This window comes from Opisthocomus hoazin, chromosome 6 (assembly GCF_030867145.1).
Source record: "Opisthocomus hoazin isolate bOpiHoa1 chromosome 6, bOpiHoa1.hap1, whole genome shotgun sequence".
NCBI lineage: Eukaryota > Metazoa > Chordata > Aves > Opisthocomiformes > Opisthocomidae > Opisthocomus > Opisthocomus hoazin.
The window spans coordinates 64,068,321-64,087,213 of NC_134419.1; the positions used below are offsets into that span (position 1 = coordinate 64,068,321).

Genomic DNA, 18,893 nt, shown 5'->3' on the forward strand with positions numbered 1-18,893 from the left:
CTGTACCATGGCTGAGATTAGCTATGTTCATGCTGAGGTACTTTCTATTTCTGCAGTAATATCTTGGCATAACCAAAACCTTCCTGATTTATTTTGAGTTAAAGCTGGTATGTAAACTGATTAGCTTTATCAAAATACTTACATTTTCTAAATTCTCTGAACTCCCAGGATAACTGATGTTCCCAGTTATTAGCATGTAACATTAACATTTCCCCTTAATTACAGGGCTGTGATGAAAGCCTCTCTCCCAGCGGGTGCGTAGCCCTGGAACTAGCGATGGTTCCCGGCACATGATTAACAGCTCTGAATCAAGGCAGGATGGTTCCCTTGGATGTACGGGCCCTGCTGAGGGTGATGGCATTCCCGCCGTGTATCCGACCTCACCATTGCTTACATACAAATGCAAAAACATATTTGCTTTACTCTTTTAAAAACAGTGCTTGTATAGCTCATATGCCTTGAAAGTCAAGGTAAAAGCAAATATCGGTGTGCTGGTTTTCACAAGCCCCCTTGTTAAATGGTTATGTATGACGTGTTTGGCAGAACATCAGCAACTAAAGCAAACTCACTCATGCTGCTTCTTTCTCATCCTTGTTCGTACCGTGTGGGCTTTCTGCCGCACACTGCCTTTCGGCACAAAGCTGGGCTAAGCATTGTCCCCATCAGTACAGTAGGGAGTGGGACTATGACTTTATCCTCCACATTGTCTTTTGTTCTGGTTCCTGAATGCTCCACTGAGTTAATTGCTAGCAGAGGGAGAGGGTAAGGAAGAGCCATATACAAAATAGGAACAGGATATTTTCAGCTGGGACCAAGGCAAAGACACAAGCTGTGAGGAGCAGAGATACAGAGACTCAACTTTCTGGCCTTCCGCTGGGGAACGCTTCTGATGGGACCGTGAAACTGCGAGGCTGGCTTGCCAAGCAGAGCCGTGAGGGCAGGTCCAGAACTGTTTTGCTAGACAGCGTAAAGGCAAAACTTGCTGAACTTATAATGGATAATTTATGATGTAACCCTCACAGCAACGGAGCCTCTCCATTTTGTGAAACAGAATGTCCTCTAGAAAATATTTGCGCTTAGCTAGTACACGCAGATTCAAGGAAATTCTTTCAGGAGGGTTTGAGTCTAATAAAACGGGAATGTGTGACCTGGCCTGCACCATTGTTTGCCCAGTTTTATCCTTTTGTTATTATTTCCAAATGTGGAATTCTCATTCTTCTACAATTCTGCAGGTGAAACTAGGCCAAGAAAAAACGATGGTCTCCTGCAATTACAGGGAGCACCTATTAGGGCTGTAACGAGCCTTGCAAGGCCGGCCGGCATCCAGGATGGCACATGTTCCTGGGGGGCTGAGGAAATGTCCCCGCCAGTGCACAGGAGCTCAGTCCCCACATGGGTGAAGAGGCGCTGGTTGGAGCGGTGGGACCCCTGCGGGGCTGGGGGACGTTTGCTCGCAGCCCTTCTCTGCGAGCAGATGGGCTGCCTTGGCCAAAAGAGTGCAGCGTTTGGCTCCGATGTTCCAGCATGCAACGGCTTACAGATGGTACCGTCCCCTCCTCTTCTAGGACACAAATCCTCTGGGACGGAGGCTGTACCATCTCTACGTGCTCGTGTTGGGATATCGATCCTCGTGTAATGCAAAAGACAGAGCTGTTGTAAGCAATCCGCCAGCAAGCTCCAGGTCTTTTCTGCTCTAATATTTACGATTCTACCTACCAAAAGAGCTCCTTTTAAAAAACATGAATGTTCCTACGTCTGCCTGCCAGGTATTACAACTGGGAGAGCTGGATCCTACAAGTGTGTCCTTGTTTCTAGTTATAAAACCAGATTTGGACAGCAACATATAATATTTGTGAAAGGTTTTACGTTGGCTTTGTGGCACAGATGTGGTGGGTCCTGGTGTCTGGTGTTAACCAGGGGCTGGTGGGGCTGTGGGCTGCAGCAGAGCTGCCACAAGCACGGCATGGGGACCCTGTGGCTGCGGGACGAGGAGCAATCAGGATGAATGCAATTACTATTTCCCAGAATGTAAACAGCCTCGCAGCTTAATGGCTCTATTTACATTGACAGAGATCAGGAAACACACTTTGTTATTTTAGTCTGAATAAGCTCATGCAGATGGTAAGCAGAAGCAACGTGTTTGGAGTTTCTAGAGTTCTCTGACAAGCCAGGTTGCACATGAGTGTGTTAACCTTGCCTTTGAGAAGTGCTTGATTTTTATCAGCTTGTTTACCGAACTGTCACAACAAGGCATAAAACCACAGAAGACTCACATGCTGATATGAGAAATGTGCGTGTTCTTGGTAGCGGAAGAGGAATAGGAGCTTTCTGCTCTTTGTTAAACGTGGTAACAAACTGGGGCTTTTTCTACAAACCACAGAGCGAGCTGGCGAGCGGGGAGCCATAGCGAGAGGAAGATGTTCTATGCAACAAGTTGCTTTCCTTTCCCGCCACCTCGAGCCTCCACAGATGCGTGGGGTGGGATTTGTCAAGTTGCTCAAAAAAAGCCATTTCTAATGAATTGTTTACCAGTGCCAGCGAGTCCCCGTTTCCGTCCTGGCCAGAGGCTTCCCACACCGATGGGCTGGCTCCCCACGAGCCGGTGTTGCGCTGCGGGAGCCGAACGAGTTAAGCTGTGCTTGCTGTTCCAAGTGGGAGCAAAGAGCCATTGCAAAATGTTTTTCCCCCCGTTGGCTCTGCGTGTTGTTTTAAAATTAAATTGGTTCTGGTTAGCAAACAAGAACAGGACGGCAAAATTAAATTTTCTGAGGAATGTTGTGAATCCTGTGTGAAAAATAAACCCCAAAATGTTTTTTCCCTCCCTCACTCTTTGGCTTCGTCCCCTCTTTGCCTGCCATCCTTCCCTCTCTGCTCCCTCCGTGGACATGTCGGTGGGTGGCAAGTCTGGTGTCCTTGTGCTGAGGTGCTGTGGTGAGCAGCAGTGGGAGTTAATTGGAGCTGGGACATCATGGCTTGGCCAAAGAATATTTTTCTTTCCCCTTCTACTTATTGTCCCGCATCTTGTTTTCTTGCTCCTTTGTTCTTGCTGTCCCCCTAGCCTATGCTCTGCCTGAAGGACGTTGTTTCTCCCTCTCCAGCAGGTGAATGCTGTGCAGGTCCAGAGTGCCTTGGATGTGTAAAGGACATAGTATTAATTTTAGAGGCAGAACTGTACCTATAAACTGTAATTCAGCCCTACACAGATGACTACCGCAGGCCATCTGCAACGCTTCAGTCTCGCTGGAGTTCAGCAGACACTCTGCATTGGAGGAGCTACACCCACATAGGGCTTTGTGATGGACAGTACAGATTCCTCCCTGTCTGCTTCCATCTTCCTTATTTATTTATTTACGTGCAGATGGAAAATCTTTGACACAAATTGGCACTCCTTAGATTATGTTCCTCTGGAAAGCTCCTGCAGTTCTTAAAAGCTTCTCCTCCATTTGGTCAGCCCTGCAGGCATTCATTGCACACTCCATAAGTCATTTCTCTAGTCATTGCCTCAGTATTTGTGTCAAGTCTTCTTGGATCTTTATTTATAATTTGGCGTGAGTTTGTTCTGAGGGCTCAGCAGACTCGCTGTTTTGTGCGAACGAGGACATCTTGCTCTCAGACCTCTAGATGGGACAGCAGGTTATTCTGAGTTGAGTTTCATCATACTTGTGGTGCTTGTGAAGTGCTGGGGCTATTGTTACTTACTGGCTTTTGATATTGCTTTTATTTGGAAAGTAAGAACCCTGATGACTTGTAAAGCTCAGTGCCCTGCGTAACTGATTCCTGAAGGCCAGGACTGTAACCTGGGAGGTGTCATAGCACGGTTGCCCCTCTTGCGCTCTTCTCCATGCATATCCTCTTGGCCATTGCTGGAGACGGGAGACTTGAGTGGTCCTCTGTCATGATGTGGAGCAACTATGTGGGGTCACCTGACTGGGGAGGATGGACAGGATCAGACAGCAGGTCCAAGAGAAGAATAAACATCTCTGAGGGGGCAGCATTGGTCTGCTGAAACTTCGCCTCCAGGCAGCAAGCGAGGATGGGCGCCTCATCCCTGTGAGCAGTGTTTTCTGGAGCAGTGCTGTGCTTTCGAACCCACATTTGGAAGAGGTCTGTGGCTGTCGCGGGCAGCCAGGGAGCACTCCTCCCTCGCCATCAGACCATTAAAATAAATAAAACAGCTCCACTTACACTGGATGAAATCAAGTCTTCTGGATTGTGGCCTAAACACAGTCAACAGCTCCTCTGGGCCCTTGAGCTGCCAATAGCTTGCACCTCCTAGTGAGTCTGTCCTTGGGAAGAAGCCATTAGAAGCTAAGGAAATTTTGCAGATCTCCATCCTTCAAGAAGCAGGAAATCATCATTGATAGGACTTGCAGCACCTCTTGTGTCAAGGAAAGGGATACGCAGATAACAATTTGATTAGAACCTAGCTCTGAGTACAATGCCCCAGCCAATAACCGTGCTCCAGGAGGACATCAACAGCATTGCCAAAACTCCTCCAAGCTTGTGGAGGCTGGGTTTCCCTTCTGCTAAGACCTTGTGGTTATTAAATGGCACTTGTGTGAAGAGCCGTCAGCAAGCTAATAAGGTTTTCCAGGCCCCCACTGATAGTTACGGGCTTATGTTGCTTTCATCATGCCAGTACTTGTGTGCACTAGGGTGTCAGTAAAGTTCACCAGAAAGAAATCATGATCAGCTAGGGCCTGAAGAGCTTGATAAACCTTTCCCTGCTGCTTCCACCTCTTTTAACGCAAGGGCTGCATATATGACTGCTTGATTGGATGGCCTGAAGTGCTCTAGAAGGATGTAGTCATCCATTTCTACATGCATACACACAAAGTAGTTCACATTACTCCATAAATCTCCGTAGATATCTCCTTCTTCATCACTATCAGTCTTTGATCAGAGCTGTTGTGTTGCACAGCAGCGCACCACTGCTAGGTCTGGTTGACGTGCACATTTGGGGGTTGGGGCTGCTGGGAAGAGGCTGGAGCTGCCCAAGTTTGCTGCCACTGCTGCCCTTGTCCCTGGCACCCTCTGATCCTTTTTGGTTTACTCTCCAGGAGGTGCTCCTGGTGCCTAACTTGTCCCTCTAGTGTCCAGCCTCTCACCCCCTTTGTGCCCTTGGTGCTGATACAGCACAAGAGCATGTGGAAGCCTAGGTCAGTGGTTGCAAACCTGGTTTGAGTGTTTATAGTTTTATTATATCATTTCTCTTAAATGGGAATTCCTTATGCTAAAGTTTCAGACTGATGGCTTGAGGACGTGACCTGAAATCTGAGTGAGAATCTGTCGAGTCATTTCTGAGGGCTGTGAGCATAAATATATTTCCCAGTTCTGAAAGTGCAACTTTTATCAGCCGTACAATAATGTGCAACCAGCCTCATTTTGCAGGATCAGGCTTCCAACATCCGCTGACCTCAGCAATAAATGGAGCAAGGTCGTTGCTAAGCTGGAAAGTAAATTCTTTTGAAGCACTTCCTCCCAGGATAAGACCTAGTCTTCCAACTGCTAACGCTTTCCTCCATGCTCAGAGCAAGCCTGTAACCTTGCTCAGATATGGAAACTTTCCGGTTTTCTGCTGTCAAAAGCTTTCAGCGCACGTTTTTTGTCCCCCTTTAGTCTTCCCCAGCATGCTGTGGTGTGCTCTTCTGCCTTTCGTTGGGCTCACCTTTTCTTGCACTTCCCTCTTCTAATGCTGCCCACATGGTTCCCATTTACCAAAGGTGGGGAGCCAGTGGGTATATCCCATGTGATCTGAGGGGATGGGTTTCTCAGGTGGAATTATTTAATTAGACTGCCATGCAGTTTGGGGGGAATTTATTTTAATAAGTTGATTTTAATATTTTCCATGCACTTATTTTTCAGTGGAGATTATACCATATCCAGAAAGATAACAGTTTACTTAACCAGAGAGATGCATTCAGTTAAACCTTGAGAAATTGTGCTTTTTTAGATCAACCTTTATCCTTGAGAATTGTCTTGGAAGGCTCTCGCCTCTGCCTGGGGGCAGAATCCCTTTCAGAGGCTTAACGGTGGTTATTTGTTTAGCTGAGTAAGTTTAAAAATCTCACAAGTAAATTGCAAAAATCTCGGATCCCTCTCCCAGAAGGCAAGCCAATGACACCATTAGCTTAATCCAGCACCTTGTATACTTGGTTTTAGTACGACTCCTTAGCTCCTGATGTATTTTCAGTTAAAGGATTTGTGTTCCAGTAGTAAGAGGGGAGAAGGAGGGAGGGCAGTGCTGTAGGTCACTCATCAGTTGGGTACACGGATGTATTAAAAAACACGCAGAGGGTCTCTGGAAAAGAGCTAACATCTGACATGTAAATCCATTCATTGCTTGGAGTAACTTGCGGCAGAGCCTTTAGCTGCGTGTTTAGCTGAGTCCCACATAGCACGAGTGAGCTGTGCTCTCGTCGGCCTCTTCTGCCTACGTGGCTCCCTGCGTTTTTGACAGCCACCTCTAGGCATGATACGATTAATGGAAGATATTTGGAGCTACTGTCCTGGCAGGCTGTGCGAGCACCCCTCTCCATCTCCACAGCGACTGAGGGTGTGCTAACTAATGCGGAGGAGTTGTTCTGGCAGCAGTGGCTGCAGAGTAACTGTTGTGAAATTTAACATCCATCCCATCCAAGTCCATGTATCTGCAGTGTTGGTCTCCAGGGCTGGGCTGGCTTTGGGTTGTTCTCCAGGAAGATAAAGAGATACAGAGCTCCTGTGGAGTCCACCTGAGCCGCTTTAGGTGCTTGCTTCACAAGGAGTCATGGCTGTTCTTCCCTGCTCACCTTAAAAGGATGAAGATTAGGATATCTCTATTGCAATAGAGCTGGAGGAGATGCATTCCCCTGAAACACTGCAAGCAGTGAGAGGAAGCTGAGGGTATCAAGGAATGCATCTGCATCCAGGGGAGAAAAGCAATAACTACACTCTCATTATATCAGGAGTAAAACCATTTCAGCTAAGTGCAGTGTTATTGCAAGAGGGCATGCTGATACTGGCAAAATTCTCTGTGAAAATGCAGAAAAAATATTTATTGAATACATATGAATCTTCTGTGTTTGACAAAACAATCTGACACAGATTTCATGGTGATAACTGAGCACTTTTGTGGTTTAGGTTTCCTAAGTGGTCTTTCACTTGTTCCTTCCCTCTTCAGGTCTGCTTCTCTTTCACACTTAAAATTAATGTAATTAACAGCCACATCACAGTTAATTTTTTCCATGAAAGCTAACACAGAGAGCTGTCTCTTTGTCAATATGTTGTTCCCTCTTCTGCACTGAGTTACAGATTTATATTTTCTTCTTTCTTCCTCTTATTTGTATGTATTTGCAGGGTATTTTCCTGCTGCTCTTTCAGCTGCTTTCTCCCCTGGACCCACAGCACAGCTGTTGCCTCTCCATGTCTCACTGGTTGGGAAATGCTGTCTTAAACTCCTTTCCCCAGAGATCCTCTTGACCTGTGCCCTGAATTTGTTCAAATTTGCTTTTTTTTGAAATACATTATCTTTAATCTGTTGCTCTTGTTCCTTCACTGCCTTGAATTGCTGAACTTTCTGATTTTGTAACCGCCCGCACTCAAATTTACTCCTGGTTTTGGACTATTAATCAACTTTCTGTATCAATAATATCCAAGTAATAAACATCCCCTCCCCTACTACTTTCCCTTCTTCAGACCAACTTTTCCCCACGCATTCCAGCAGCTTGGTCTATCTGGGACCTGCTCTGCTCTGTTTTTAGCAGATGCCAAGGTAATTAAAATTACCCATTCCTGCCAACTTCAATTTGGCTGCTTCAGTCAGATGCTCAAAAAGGCCCTGTCTGTGTCGTCTTTCTAATTAACAGAGCTCTGTGGGCTGTCTCCTGTGCACCTTGTCTCTTTCTCTGTCGCTGGGGACATGCACAGAGTCTGTTTCTCATGTCTTCGTGAACCCCAAAGTATTCTTCATACAAAAGAGCCCCTTCCTATTTCCTCTTTCTGTTTTCTAAAGAAGTTACGTCTTCTCATACCAGTATTCCTCTCCAGTGATGTCTTTCCAGGAAGCGTGTGTGAGGCTAAATGCTGTAGTTGTATATGAGGGCTTTAAAGTAATTTTGTTTATTCCCTGTTCTCATGGCATTTATGTGCAGACGTATAATATGATTAGAAGGCTGCCCTGTTATTCTCACTCAGAATTTTTCTCTGAGCCTACCGCAATTTCCCTTTCCCTTAGCCATATCCCAAGCCTTCAGTTGGTTTTAGGGCACCCACTAACTTTTGTGTGTGGCTCCCTTCAGACCTAGTTTCCAGTCCTCTCACTAGGTTGGGGAGGTACCAACCATCTTCACCCAGACACTACTTTTTCCAGTATCCTCTCTCTGCAGAAGACCATCTCACTGGGGCAGCAGTGGGCACTCAAGCACAGCTCTTTGACTGATGCAGAGGAGCTGGAGTCTGAGCAGACCTGTCCTCCCTCAGCACATCCACATCGTTTCGTGATATCCTAAGAGTCACGCATTGCAGCGGGTTGCTGACGTAGCTTGCTAAGACTTGTAGGACAGCAGAGCTACAGAATTGGTTGGAAGCTTGGAAGAACTTGCGTGACCGCGAAGACACTGAAGACTGCAACAAATGCTTCTTAATGAAAGTATGTTTAGAGGAGGCTTGATCTTATTCTTCTCAAGAATAAGATCAGAAGAAACAAAAACCTAGCAGGCAGGGGTATAGCAAGATCCGGTCACTAGAAGGCTGAAACAGGTAAGTTTGGTCTAGAACCCAGGTGCCTATTTTGACCACGGACATTAAATAACTTCAACATTTTACATGGCGATAGGCTGATTTCCTTACTTGCAGCAAATTCTAAGCCAGTGGTGGATACCTTTACGAAAGATCTGATCTGTCCTGCTGAGGGACTGGGTTTGACTCCTGCACTCCTTACGTGCGTCCCAGGCTGCGCGGTGTGGGATGTCAGGCTAATGACGCTGGCCTTTTCCAGCCATTCATCTGTGCCTCCAAAATCAGGTTCAGACTCCACCCTATGTGCTTTGGTACAAGATTCCCCCAAAGATTAGCTGGGAAGAGCTCCTGCCAAACGGGGTCCCTCCAGCTGAGCCGTATCTGCGAGCCCAGAGGAGCAGGAAGAGCCAGGGCCAGTTCCTTCAAATATTTTACAGATTAAGGCCAGGGTCTGGGATCTGTGGGAAGTCAAAGGAGTTCACAGACCCCAGCGGGTTATGGTCCTTGCCGCAGCGCTAGCCGTCTGCGCCAATAATTGCCGTCTTCCTCATCTGCCTAGCCTGGTCATTCGCGATCGCGTTCAAATGCAACGACACTCGGCAGTGTGGACAAGCCCTCTGACATTATTTAAGTGCAGCTGGAGGCATCTACTTTAGCCTTGAAAATGCCTCTTTTTTTGGCAGTGCTTTGTGTTTATTATAATGCTGTCTGTAATGTGCAAAAGTACATTTCTTTTTTAACTTCCTTCTTTATGTACTAAAGAGTGTGGTTTTAATTAAGGATTTCAGATTGAAACATTTCCGGTTTTATGTGTTGTTTTTTGGTTTTGTTCTTTTTTTTTAGGACAGTTTTCAGTTAAAATGTTTTAGAGTTTTGAAAAATACCAGATGCCCAGCTCACAAAGTGTGCGAAGAGCCCTAGTCACTCCCTCTTCCTCCCAGGGAAATCAGCTGCGCCGCTGAGCGGGAACAGCCAGGGATGGCCGATGGCGAGAGCGGAGTCAGCAGGCAGGAAAGGATGAGCTGGGACTGCAACTGGCGGCTTTCAGCAGCACGCCATGGCTGCAGCTCCTCGCACGATAGAAAACGTTGACCCAGACCCATAAAATGAAGCACCTGATTTTTTTGTGGGTTCTGGGTTTATCCCCCAGATAGCTAGGGACGAGATGAGCAGGCCCTTGCTTGATGGCAGAGCATCTCTGTTGCAGCGCCCGCCGGCGAGGGGTATCAGACGTGCCCCTGCCACCCTTGGCCGCCGGCTGCAGCCCCCACCCATGGCGAAGCGAGGCCAACCCAAACAACTTGTAAAATAAAACAGTTGTTTTGCTGCACTTCAACTGCTGTTAAAAAGGAAAATAAAAACAAGCCAGATTTTAGCTCTGCTATTAGCAGAAGAGCTTAATAATTTCCTATAAAGGCACCCAAAATTTTTGAAAACAGCAGGCAATAAAAATTATGTTAAAACCAGGTTTTCCGAGCCAGTCCCATGTTTTTTGGGAGCTTGACTCATGATTTTTGAATGTTGGGGTTTGGCAACGCTGAAGTCCTCAATTTGAATTTGTTCCCGATGTGGTATTTCAGCTTCCTAGTATGACTGATCAGTGTCACTCTCCTCCGGAGCAGCAAGAGACCCAGGGGGCGGGAGGTAGGGAGGTCCGGTACCAGGCGCTGCGCCTTCTGCAGCTCCGGGGATGCCGTTGGGTGGGTCTGGCTCACATCCCCGTGCGAGACTTTTCTGAATCAAGCCGTGTGTCTGCCACATGACAGCAGTTCAGGCAGCAAAAACTGAGTATCGGAGCTGCCGGACAGACTGAAGGGAATGGGTGAACTGGATGCCCAGTTTACCTGGGTTAAGCATTTTACTGGGATTAAATGAACATGTTAAAAACATGCTTCATACCTGTTCACCTTTCATTCCAGTTTAGCCACACAGCATGTGCACGGGGTGTTGCTCAGCCCATGCTGCCCAGCTCACGTTTTGCAGGAAAGCACTGAAAACATCCATCCTCTTGCTGCAGTGTTAGCACTTCAGGTGCTGTTGAGAAAACGTATTTACAAAGAAACTGGAACTGTAGCACCTTGGAAGAATGATGTGGATGCAGCTTGCCTGAGCAGCACGTGATGCACAGGAGAGTGGGTCCCTGTGACGGCTGCTGTTGTCTGCCCTGCCGCGGCAGGAGGAGGTGAGCGTGGGGACAGGCATGGTACCTGCCCTTGTGTCTTCTCGCTCTGCGGTGTGTTACAGCGTATGGCTGTGCAGCAAGCTACCATGTTATCTTGTACACACCTCTGTGCGTTGGCGCTGCACGGGGTTTCCCATGCCTGGGAGGTGAGACTCTGTTGCGGGAGGAGATCCCCCTCCGTGTGGCTTCCTCGGCTGGGGAGCAGCAGCACCCAGGGACCAAGCCACCTCTCTTTTGTGGCAGCACAGAAACAGCTAACATTTGTGCCTTGGGCCAGCTTTAAACAGTAGAAGTCCCCATTCCCCCCACCCGTGGGTAATGCTCTGCAGCTGCCCAGGTGCCCCTGCCTCCAAGCCCCCCACCCCACCGGGATTCACTGCGAGGAGGCTGGAGAGGGCACTCTGTCCTCCCGTCAGCTGTCCTGGTCCGTCACCGTCTGCCTGCCTATTTGGGAGCTCGCGCATCGCTGAGTGCTCGAAGAGCTGACCACTTCTTGCCTATTTGGGAATGCTTTTAAATTGTTCCAGAAACTGCTGTTTGTTGATAAATTGGGGCGATCGCAGAGAAGTGTTTCAGCTAAACTGTGTAGAACAAGGAATGAACTGCTGCACAGCACTGCCAGCTGTCATTGGATTTAGAAACACACATCATAGATTTTGTTGCTTTTCAGACAGCTGCGCTTATAGCTGCTCTTATAGCCATATAAAACAGTCATTCTGTCAGCAAACGGTCTGGCAGCAGAGCTGGGTTATATCTGCAGCCGTGTTCCCAAGCCCGGTGGGTTCACTCCCTCCACGTGCATAGGTACAGCCTGGAGGAAGGCAGATTTGTAGCTCGAGCCGTAACCTGTCCTCAGCATTGTAGCTTTGCACAGGATAAAGGGCAAAACACTGGGCTGTGCCCACCACCTGCGCAGGGGATAGTGCTGACAGGGCTTGTCTTTAGCACCCCTGGTCCTTAGGAGTGGATAGTTGCTGCTCTGAGAGAGTGTTTTGAGGTTTTTTAACCAAAGTCTGCAGTTGCTGCTCCAGGGTCTGGCTGATTTACAAACCACATCTTGTTATATCAGTGCTTACAGTGATCGGACCCTGTCCTCTGTGGTCCATCCTATTCGGACTTTGGAGTTACAGCTGAGAGCCCCAGGGACCGCAGTTAGATTTTAAAGGATTTCCTCAAGGGGAGGGAGATAGTGCTGATTTACCAAATTTGAAACTTTTCACAGGAACAGTATCGCTTTCGATAAAACAATGTCCAGGAAGGGTTTCTTACATAACAGGCCAACTTTAAATGCCCACTCAAAGTAGTATTTGAATATTGTATATAAATTTTGTTTGCATTCGTTTGTACAAAGTGCAATGACTTCAAGCAAACTAGCCTTGCTGCGTCAGGAGGCTACTCCACGAGTGAGCTGTGAGAGCAGGAGCGAGTTACTGGTGCGCATGCTGATTCACACCGATGCCTTGTACAAGCAGCGTCAGGGAGAAGTAACTGCGACGCAGGCTATCACCATCTCTCCGTGGGCTGAGCTGCCTCCTGCAGAGGCCCCGAGGACGCCCAGCGGTGCAGGCACTGTGGAGCAGCAAGGATGCTGATGAGCTCTACCCGTGTTTTCTCTGGAGCAGTTTCCATGGATCAAGCCCAGTGATCTGGGGTGGCCAGCAAGGTGCGCAAGAGCAGGTGGTGCTCACTGTCTTACTTTTTCTTGCTCTGTTCTTCTGCCCTGCTCAAACCTGTAGCGCTCTCCCCAGCCACCTCTATTTCCCTCTGAAACTTTAGAAGATGCTGGATTCATCCTGATCCAAACGGGAAGACATCTTGCAGAAGAAAGCAGCTTTCTTAGCTGTAATGTGATCTTGGTTCCTTCCCAGGCACCAGGCTGGAACAGAGGGTTTGGAAATTGCCCCTCTGGCCATTATCTGAGCTTTACAGAATTTGGAGATTGAACCCAGATCCCACATCTCTTCTGAAGCTCTGTGTCAATTTACACTTGGTCCTAGAAACCATTACTGTCCTGTGAGCTCTTTACCATGCAAGGATTGAAAACAGAGCTATTCAGCTCATTTGAGCTCTTTTTTTTTTTTTTTTTTGCACGAGGGCAGAGCTCAGGGCTCATTCCTTTTTCTCACCATCTGAGGATTAATCCCAATCCTGACTGTTATCCGACCTCGATACCATTTACACACTGAACCCAATGCCTACGGCTTTTATCTGAGCCCTTACAGCATTTGGAAGTGGGCCATGCCCCTTGTCTGGTATCAAAAGCATTATATTAATTTGGGATTCATTCCACAAAATGAGGCTGTCAGCCAGACTCCTTAGCAATTGGATATTGAACCCAGACCTCGTGGTTGTCTTCCAAGTTGTATGCCAGCTGGGAACTCGGCCCACAATCCATGGCGGCCAGCCAAGCTCCTTATTGGCGAGAGATTGACACCAAGCCCCCAGACTGCTATTTCTGTATGGTGGTGTTAAGGACTAAACCTAGCTCACGTGGTCAGCATAATCACCTCTGCATTGGCAGTGAAATGAAAAATCTAGTTAAAGACTTGAATGGATATTGAGGGTCGATGTTCAGCTGCTTAAAGACCAGGGATGATGACAACAATTCCCTTGGAACAAGGCCCCCTTGATACTCCAGGGGGAATAGCCCCAGATCCCCCACCTGTCATCCATCTGGATATAAAATCCAGGTTCTCATTAACACACAGCGCGCAGCATTTCTTTACTGGCTGGCAGTATTAAAGCCAGTTCCTCCAACTTTCAGGTATTCTTCAGATGGGATTAAACTAGATCCCTTTTCTATAGCACCGTTAGGCTCTGCCAAAGCACTTCATGTCACTCAGAGCAGACCTCCAAGGCTGCACCTTGCCTTGGGAAGCGCTTCCTGCGTGCAGCACGACCCCAGCCTTTGCTCCTCCGTAGAGCGATGAGGAATCCTGGGAGGTAAACGAGAGCAAGGGACGGCTCCACACACCTCCATCCTCCTTGGGGGAAATTGGGAGCCTGACCAGGTAGAGGGAGCATTTCAGGTGAAACGTGTGTCTGTCTGAGGCAAGCAAACTTTTCCCTCCTGCCAGTAATTTTGCCTAGGAATTCTTCAGCATCTTTACACGGTGTGGTTTTACTGCATAGCAAAATGCTTCAGAAGACGGAATTAAAACCAAACAGCTTCCCAGCTGGGATGGTCATCATTAGAATGCAATTTCCAGCAACTGTGTGGGTTTCTTGGTAGCCTCAAAATTTTTAAAATTCTCTTTAAGCAGCAACTTTGAAGGAACGGTTTAGCATGCAGTGAGAATAGGAAAATCTTCCCATGATCCAGTGGATCAGGCTGGATGTTATAGTGTCTACAGACAGTATGCGATGTTGCTTTTCCTCTGAACTTGCAGTGATGGTGAAGGCTATTCTTTGGTGCTTTAACTGGGCAAATTGTGGATGGGGGGGTTCTGGTTTCCCTGTCTGAAATGGGGATGGAATCCGTGGGAAGATTTCAAGCCAGTTTTGCAGACCTGTCCCATGGGTCTGGAGTTACTCTGATTGCCTGCTGAATATCTTCTGATTCATATTTATTTGCTAAGAAAACATTAAGTTCTTGCCACACACGTGGGTTTATGAGGATTTTCAGCCCAAGAGAGCCAGTGCAAATGGGATTCAGCTGACTGTGGTGGCAATTTGTTTGTAAATAAACTTTCTGTGTACCCACTTGTTCTTCTGTAAGTGGGAATACCTTTCTTTTTCCATCCATTGCTCTTACCAGCCCTCTTACTCATCTCTTGTCTGAACAGTCTGTACCACCCTTTCTGCCCCCTCCCTGTAAAGCTCTCTTTGGGCTTCTTTTTGCTCTTTGCCAGGTCTTTCCCAAACCCTTCCCTCCGCTATCTCTTGTGGAGTCCTCGAGGGTCAGGAGATACTGCTGGCTTCGGTGCTGGCACCAGGAGCTGTTTGCAGGGACGATCCAGCATTGCTCAGAATTTATGGGGAATGCAGAGTTGAGCAATACCCGTGATTAGTTGAATTCGTTATTTCTAGAAATGCATTTCTTTGCTTTATCAACAAACGGGTTCATCTGTTGTACATTTGCTTGGTCTCTCAGCTAACCTGCGGATGGGGGAGTGCAGTGTGCACTGCCCGCCCCGTGCTCAGCTCTCGCACCGTCCTCTTTGTCACTGGCACACGATGTGCATGCTAGAGACAGACGTGGTGAATGGAGAGGATAGAGGGAGAACAGGCTCTTCTTTCCTGTCCTCCTGGTTGTCTTCCCAGAGTTACGAAAGCCCCCAGCATGCTGTGCCATGCCCCACCACCCCTCAGCCCACTGGCTGATCTCAGGCTCTGTCTCAGCGCGCACATGAATTTCCACTCTTCATGCTGAACCCTGCCAAAGCAAAATTCCTGAAGCAGAATAAAAAATGTGGAAGACTTTCAAACCCAGAAATTATTGAACTGTCCCTCTTACCAAATGGCAGTCAATACCATGTTCTTTATAAAGTATCTAGTATAATGTTTATTTCAGTAACTACAACTGGAAAGTCTTTCCAATAATTTTAAACTGACAGAGATGTTTTAATGTGCCTCAGATTTTGTGTTGGCATGCCACAGAGTTAAGTGCCATCCATCTTCCAGAGAATTTTAAATTTTAGCCTTGTATAAAAAGGAGAAAAATGGGAAAGAATCCCAAAGGACGTATTGATCCAGTGAACCCCACCACCATTTATGGTCTCACAGACACCTTCTCCTGCATTTTGAAATTGTTTGTCTCCCTCTGTGCAGGGTGAGAGATCCACGCAAACAGCCAAGATTTTTAATTCCTGTACAGAGCTTCAGTTGAGGGCAGGATTGCGAGCAGATCTTCACTGGCGGCCACCCAGCCATGCATTGCCAGGCGGCATTCACTCTCCAGATGCATCCAAGCCTCTGCAACCAAGGATGTAAAAGGTTGAGAAAGCCCGAATATCTTCCAGTTTCTTTTTTTGTCCCAGGGCCATGGGGCCTCTGTCTCTGCCCACCGGCTGCTGTTAGTCCCAAACCCGCCAAGGCAGGCATCCATCCCCACTGAAACATGCCAGCAAGCACTGCCGCGGGGCGTGAGGGAACAGAGCACGTAGCTTTGCTGCCTTGGTTAGCCTCGCTCCAGCTATCCGAGCATTAGTAAGTGGCAGAAGCGGACTCTCAGCATCCTTGTACTTTTTGTTTTTTCTCTGTTTTTCATCTTGGTTTTTTGCTTTATTCCTTCTCCCTGAGCTCAGTGGCACATGAGTACCGAGTGTGTGCATCTCTGCACCAGGCGGAGGGGGAGAAGGGGCAGGGAAGAATGTCTTATAAATCTAGTTCTGCTCTATTAAGATTCATTCTGGTACGACAATGGCTTTTTCTGTTGAAATGCTTTGTGAAAGCCTTGCCTAATGATCTGTTAGCTGGGGAAAGGTTAAGTTCCTGGAAGATTCTGTGTTTGATGAAGAAAAAACAGTGCAATTATCCAGAATTCAAAGTCAGTTTTAGCCAGCTGTTAATAATACTGCTATTCTTCATGTTCTCATTACTCAGAAGTAATGTGCCCATCCCTAGTCATGGCAGTAAAATATTTATAGCATTCTCTTTTGGCCCTGTTTGTGCTTGGGGAGGGCTGGACATCACTCGAGGGCTTCTAAATATGCTTCTTTTTGTGCTTTAGCTACCCGTGACAGTACTCTTCTTATCTAACCACATCTGTCTGCAACAGAGATGTCCAGTTTGAGGCAGTCACCTTAGAAGGGGTCAGATATGCTCTTTAGCCACTAACAGTTGGGCATGTTGTGCAAACTGATCATCAAGGCTCTGCTAGAGTCACCAGAGAGACCGATGCTTCCAGATTCACACCATCCTTAGAGAGCTGCCAAGGATAAAGGAGATAAACAGGCTTGATACCTGATACTCTTGATGGCAAGAGTGCCCATATTAACAAGCTGGTTTGATGCAGAGATAGGTTTATTAGTAGTTTTCTGCTCTTCGCAGCCTCGTTGTGGTCTGCAGGTCGGTTTGCGTGCTGGGAGACCACTGGAAACCTGCAGGAGCAACCCCCAGACATCTGTGTGTTTCTCCTAGCTCTCTCCGCTGATCACTGAGGTTTCCAGCTTGGAAGATAGTGGCAGAACATGAAATACACGTGGCATCTCTGTGTCCAGGCGCATGGAAACAAAAGAAGCGTCATGGGGAAAATATAATTTCACAGTGGCAGGCCCTGCACTGGGATAAACAGACGGCTTGTTTCCTCTGGTGGATGCATGGAAAATCAATTCCCAGTCCTCTGCAAAGGCTCCTAAATATGAATCAAATCCCCTCCTGTAGTATTTGAAAACTGCAACTGTTTTGCACCAGTGAAAATGTTTTATTTCTAGCAGGGGAACTGCAGGTAACACCTTTTTGCTATCTTCATGTTGTCATTTAGGTGTCTGTCTTAATCCTCTTCATAGCGGTCTCATTTCAAGCGCAGCCTTTTGTCTGGAGGTCTGAACTAAATGTGTATTAAGTAACTGTATCTGTCTCTAATTCACTAAATATCCAGAAAAACAGCTAATGTGCCTGAACCAGTGGGATGAAAACATTAGGTTAATCTAATTCAGCTACTTTTCACTCAAACAACCAGTAGCGTTTAGAAGAAGGTTGTGAAAGGGATTAGGAATTTCTTCGTCACATTTTCGCTTTCTTCTCCTTTCCATGACTTTTCTGCGTTCCATTAAACATTAGCTATTCAGTTAGCGTATTTCCTTGACCCTCCTTTAAAAGTTGCTTTGAAAATAAGTTTCTTCTTCTCAGACCTTGGAGCTGGCTCTATATTCACCAAGGCTTTTGGTGACCAGGAAAGTCAACAGAATAAATGCAGGTGTACAGGCTGTGAGCAGCTTATCCTGACCAGAGCGAGCAGCTCCTGGCTGTCACCATCTCGCTCGCACCTCAGTCGGGCAGTGCAGGCACAGGGAGTCTCAGAGCATCGCCCTGGGCTTAGAGCAGCTCCCTGAGCATGCAGTCACCTCCTCTCCATCCCCTTCAGCTCCCTTGGCCATGGTGGTGCACGCTAGCACCTTAGTGCCACAGCGAGTCTGATGTATCTATCCTCTGCTCGTTTGTACCCCTCTGTATTGGAAAGGTGTAAAGACACCCAGAGCAGGCTGCCTAGACCCTGCAGTTGAACAGCAAATTACTGGTAGCTGCTCTCGGTGTGCATATTTCTCACTGTGGTTCTGACTAGACCAGGGTTACCTCACTTTCTAGAGAGAATATCATGTGCAGTCATGTCAAAAGCCTTAAAAACCATCGAAGTATAAGACCTAAATGGCTGCTTTGCTGCCCGCAAGCCTTGCTCTCCTGTCAGTAGATTGCTTCAGTGTGATTTGTTCTTGACGCATTCCTGCGGCTGTTGATCATCTCCTTATATTTTGTAAGTGCTGACAAGCAGCTTGATTATTTGTCCAAGTATTTTTCTGGGACCTGAATCTAGTCTGCCTGCTCTGAAATTCCCCAGCGCCTCCTTCCCCTCATCTGCAAGCAGAGCCCCTGGTCTGCCCTCCCCAGCCCCCTGGAACCTCCCCATCCCCGGTGGCTCCTCACAGTTAAGTGGTTGCATCTCCGAGGCTGCTTCAGGAAGCTCGCGGAGTGTCCTGGGATGCAGATCAACAGGCAGGGACGACTGAAAACACCACAGTTATCTAATTGCTTTCTAACCAAATCTCCTCTCGCTGTCATGTGAATTTGTATCCTGCTAACATTGGCATTTAGCTTCGTCAGGCATTTGATTGTTTTTGAGTTTTTAGGGAAGACTGAAGCAGAAAAAGGTATTTAATACTTTGGCTTTCCCAGTAGTGCCCTGTGCTAATGTCCCTCCCCCCTGAATAGTGGGTCAGCTCTTTCTTTGGTGTCTACTTCTGCTGCTGGCTGGTACCTCACTGCTCATCAAGGCCACAGCGTGGCAGGGTAGTTGCCAGCCGGCGAGCTTTGGGACCGGCAGGTAGGACATGAA

At 47.4% G+C, this 18,893-nt stretch overlaps 1 protein-coding gene across 1 annotated transcript in view; it reads left to right on the plus strand.

Annotated features, from left to right (window-relative positions):
* The window catches only part of HPSE2 (heparanase 2 (inactive)), a 112,778-nt gene that overhangs the window by 54,478 nt on the left and 39,407 nt on the right, over positions 1–18,893 (plus strand). The gene's annotated exons all lie outside the window — the stretch shown is intronic.